Source organism: Anser brachyrhynchus (genome assembly GCF_964034855.1).
Source record: "Anser brachyrhynchus genome assembly, chromosome: 5".
In the NCBI taxonomy this organism is placed as follows: domain Eukaryota; kingdom Metazoa; phylum Chordata; class Aves; order Anseriformes; family Anatidae; genus Anser; species Anser brachyrhynchus.
Window position 1 is genome coordinate 65032735 of NC_137699.1, and position 4776 is coordinate 65037510.

At 50.8% G+C, this 4776-nt stretch overlaps 3 long non-coding RNA genes across 11 annotated transcripts in view; 1 reads left to right on the forward strand and 2 right to left on the reverse strand.

Moving 5' to 3' along the window:
• LOC308195919 overlaps positions 1-4348 on the forward strand; it is a 27918-nt gene extending 23570 nt beyond the window's left edge. The window contains exons 2-3 of the long non-coding RNA XR_013951937.1: positions 1776-3059; positions 3194-4348. This is a non-coding gene — a long non-coding RNA (uncharacterized lncRNA). The remainder of the gene's footprint in view (positions 1-1775; positions 3060-3193) is intronic.
• LOC308195914 overlaps positions 1-4776 on the reverse strand; it is a 314751-nt gene that overhangs the window by 162966 nt on the left and 147009 nt on the right. The gene's annotated exons all lie outside the window — the stretch shown is intronic.
• Positions 1-4776, reverse strand: part of LOC308195913 — a 71579-nt gene that overhangs the window by 26045 nt on the left and 40758 nt on the right. The window contains exon 3 of one of the 3 annotated variants that reach the window (XR_013951916.1): positions 4355-4661. The exons of the other annotated variants lie outside the window; for them this stretch is intronic. This is a non-coding gene — a long non-coding RNA (uncharacterized lncRNA). The remainder of the gene's footprint in view (positions 1-4354; positions 4662-4776) is intronic. 3 annotated transcript variants of the gene reach the window in all.

Sequence of the window (4776 nt, forward strand, 5' to 3'; positions counted from 1 at the left end):
TAACAGGAGACAGGACGTACAATGCCCCCCCCCCACACACAGTAGCTTTCATGCATCTAATTCATGCAAAGGATCTCTCCATCTACGCACACAAATATACACGCAGACAGTGCTAATTTGACACAAGGCAGCCTCCCCTTGCCAAGTGCACCTTGTTAGCACAGACATGTCCAGCCTACACAAGTTTTTAAGCTGCCAAGCCAGTCCTAATTTCTGCACACATGCCAACAGCGCATTAAATGGCATAAGTAACATCTGTCAGGCGTGGCTCACTCTCTCATCCTTACCCTGAGTCAGAGTGGAAGAAAGCACAGGGAATTATTTTCTTTCTACCAATACAGAAACAGCACACATACACCCTGCCGTGAGCTGGCGTCCGAGGCAAGGACAGGGACCTCTGCTCTGGGCCTCTCTGGCTGCTGGCTCAGGAAGATGTCTCTGTTCCCCTGGGACACCGGAGGCTCCATCTTCACCTTCACAGTGGTAAATCCCCAGCGTAGAGTTACCAGCTATATAACATTTAACCCTCGGTCCTTTTTACGCTTCAGCAGAAGGGAGCCCTGGAAATAAGGGCAGAAGCCCTGAATGTTGCTTAGTACCACGAAGGTATCGCACAGCAAGGGTGAAAGCGGTGTGCTGGGCACACAAACATCTTCAGGCCATAGGGCCAGACCTCCTGGTTGGGGCCACGGTCCAGCAGCAACCAGAAGTGCATACACAGGGCAGAATAAGGAGCAATGCACAATAGTTCTCCCGACCAGCGTGCCACCCTCCCCTTCTTTCCAGCTCAGCTGGTTTCCTAAAGGGATTTGTCCGGTTAGAAACAAGCTGGGGGCTTGTTCTGTCAGCGCGCCCCACGCTACCTGCGAGAGCAGGGCATCTGAAAGCCTGCCTGCAAGGGCAGGGCTTCTCTTAAAAGTCCCCAGCTTTGGAAAAGTACAAAACTACGCAGTTTTGCTGCTGGCACCACAAAGGCTTCTTGTGGATCTTTTATGGCAAATTACTCCCTGGAGGAGAAGCAAACAACCGCTGCCTCCATTTAAGTCAAGACCGCCCCTCACCTACTGCAACTTGATTTGCAATAAGAAAGTATTCTCTTAAATTATATTTATAAGTACCAAAATTACCATCTCATTCCAAGCTCAAGTGCACAAACAGTTGGCCAGCTCATTGCCTTCTCCACAGCCCCAGCACTGAGCAAACCCACAGCTGCAAGCTCCAGCCAATTACCCTCAGCAAGATGACAGTGCTGCTCCTCTGAAATGCTCAGTGCCATTCCTTCTAGGAGATGGGAAAGAAAAAAAAAAGCCTCTCTTCCCCCCATCTCAGCACCATGCTTTCCTACTGAATTATTAAATTATAATACATTTTCACTCCGCTGAAGTTATTATTAGAAGGAGACTTATCTCATGAAGTGAGCAGTCAGTCCCAGGGCTGCTGTACGCTACAGGCTCATCTGATTAACATTTTGAGATCCTACATTAAAAAAAGAAAGCACAGAATATAATGTTTCTAGATGCCTCTCTTTAATTCCAGAGAAAGAGAGCTGTAACACCCAAACGGCATTTAATCTGGCACTAAAAACTTCAACACACAATACCCTCAACAGCAAGGAGCAAGTTCTCGGGGAGCTCAGCCTCCCCTCATTAAATCCAGCCGTTCCTTTTTCCCCAACACATAAACACATTGAGGAAAGCTGAAATGCCAGAGAAAAGGCAGTAAAAACCTAAACCAGAAATAAAAATAAGAAATGCAAGCAGCACAGCACTTACCAGCTCCTCCAGCCACACACCCACCTCACGGCCCCACACCACGATTATAAGGATCCCCCGATGAGAACTGCCGACACCTGTTTTCATCGTGCCCTCACAGTGATTTCAAGCACAGCCCCACACAGCCACTGGGTGCTGCCCCCGGCATGGGGCTCCCCCGGGCACCAGCTGGGTGCTGCAGGCAGCTCAGCACCCTCCGGGCACGCAGGAGCCCAGCTGGGGCAGCCGGCACCAAGTATTTTAATGGCTGTGAACGCACCCACTACAGGTGGGTTTGTTCCATGTGTACTCTTGGCACTTCTGACTTTGTTTCCCTCCTTCGGATGGGAACACACGGCAGCAGAATCCCCAGCAAGAGGCACCTCCTGATTTACACTCAAATAGAAGATTGCTGGTAAAAACAGGTTATGGCAATTTGGCAGTTCGGAAAAATAAAGCTATGAGGAAGGTAACCCACACTCGCAGTGGATTATCGTAGAATAAAATGACAGTGCCCCAGCCCCTGAGAAGGCACTGAGCCCTTGAGGAAGGCTGAGAACCCAACTGGTATCACATCCACCCCCAACGCTGCATGTGGGCAGGGGGCTGCGCTCCCCCCACGCTGCGGGCAGCTTCCCAGCACTGCACCCGGGACACAGCTGTCTGTCCTCAGGAGTAAAAGGCCCACCGACACCAAAAAAGTTCAGGCTCCTTAGCCACCTCCCTAACCACAGCTACAGCTCTGCTTCTGTTCCTTAAATGCCTCGATTTGCATAAAACTGTCTGCAAACAATTAAAGTTAATTAAGATAATTTATCACTTGAAAGTAAAGCATCTTATCAGCAGGTATCAGACTGTAAAGCAAACAAAAAATTCGCTGTAGGAAAACAGTCAGGTCCTTGTTACCATGTTAGATATCAAGTGACAAAAATAATTTCTTTATGATACTTTGTTTGGTCTGGGTGTTATGTTTTCAAAGTAATTAACTGCAATTAGCTAATTATCCTCTATAGTAACTTCATTTGTGACACTACACTGTAGTATTGACTCGCTCACACTTTGGCAGCCTTCCTGCATATAAATTGCGATTAAAAAAAACTTTTGGTAACAGCCCAAAGTGCCCTGTGAGCAGAAACGGGATGTTAGAGAGAGCTCCTGAGAGACAGCTCCGACCGCACGCGCGGCAGCGCTGGTTCCGCCCCCAAAAAGTGGAAAAGAAAAGCAAAATATTTTAGTCCACGGCACAGCCGGGCTGCACTGCGTCCTGCCATCCCTGGGACGTGCCTCCTCCGTGCTGCGGCCTGCAAGGTGTCAGCACCTCGCCTCTTCCCTTGGTGTGCTGCCTCTGGGGGGTTCCTGGCAGACCCTGGCACACGCGGTGCTGCCGAGAGCTCCCTGTGCACAACGCCTCCCTTTGGCTTTTTTTTTTTTTTTCCATCCAGGGCACTCGTATGTAAAAATGGCCTCATAATCAACCCCCGCGCCACTCGCAGCAGTCATCCATGCCATGTGTGAGCGAGAAGGACGGTAATGGAGTCACCCACTTCTGCAAAGTGAACCCTGAGGACTTGTTTAATACGACAACAATCATCGAGTGACAGAAACCGCACTTGATTTTGCATTTCTGAGATTAGTTTCATGTTAGCGTTCCCAAAGACATTAACCCATCACGTAAACCAATGTAATGCTGCACAAAAACTGCTAAAAGGCAACCAGGAACGGTAATTTTAAGATTAATTTTAAACAAATCCCGGAAGTGCCATGGGAAAGGGGAAATCAGTAAGTGTTCACAGCATTCGCAGCAGCCCCCACGCCATCACACGCTGCGTGCCTGCGTCCAAAACTGCTGCCCAGGGGACTCCCTCGGGGCCCAGAGGTCAGTGGCAGGAACAGGTCATCCCCCCAAAAAGGGCCCTTCCCCCTGCCACAAGGGCCTTACAGACGGGCAGGGATGTCTCCAGGGAGGAGAGGCAGCGGGCCAAACACCCTACGGTGTGTGTGGTGCAGGGCAGAGCCCACCCCAAAACCCCACAGGCCTCACAGAGCCCCCGCAGCCTGCCCCCAAGTCCCTGTGTGGAGCCCTAACACATTGCACACCACCAAACACATCCCCACGCCAAACGGGCTGTCATGGCCCAGCCAGTGCCGCCATCACCTGTGGTGTGTGAATTACTGCATCAACCCTGGGTGAGGTTTTTGTGGGTTTTTGTTTGGTTGGTTTTTTCTTCTTTTCCAAGAAGACAAAAGAAGAGGAAATTTCAGGTTGCAGTGAGCTGCATATACAGGCCGTTTTCATTCAGCTGAACACGAATGAAATTTGTAAAAGGGTATTAAACTGAAGGTGATGACAAAGCTGGAAATGCGCCCTTCATTAGGCCCAGTCACGGAAAGAAGAAACGTTTAATTAAACAGTGCCCCAGCGCAGGAGGGCAGCTGCACTCCCAGGGCAACCACCCGGGTGCTCCACCTGGGCCGGCCCCACGAGGCCACCGGTACCGCACCGAGGTGCGGATCCGTGCCAGGAGGGGACGGGGCCTTCCAGCGGGCAAACCAATTCCTGACAGCAGTGCACAGGCACGGCTAACGGGACAGTAACACATCACCTGCAGCTGCTCAGAGACTCCACGCGCAGCAGTACGGTGCTGAGACAGGTTTGGTTGTCACTCTGATCCTTTCTTGCAAGATTAGCTGGGGAAAACAGGCACGTTTCCTGACCCCAGCAATTAAGCATGACTCAGGGTCCACCCAGAGACAACCGGGCCCGTTTCTGGGAGGAACTTCGCATCGGCTTCCTCCGGAGCTGCGGCTGCGTGGCCCCGGTACAGCTCAGGTGCTGGGCAGAGGCTCCGCGGGCCGACAGCAAATGGCTCTGCTGCTGCCGGAGGAGCGGGCGCCTGCTTGCATATGGGACTGGGCATTAAGCAAAGACAAAAATAATCTTTAAATGGCAAGAGGGTAAAAATATTTTTTTACTTCCCTTCAAAACAAACAAAAACCTCCTCACAGTTTATGTTTCCTGACTTAC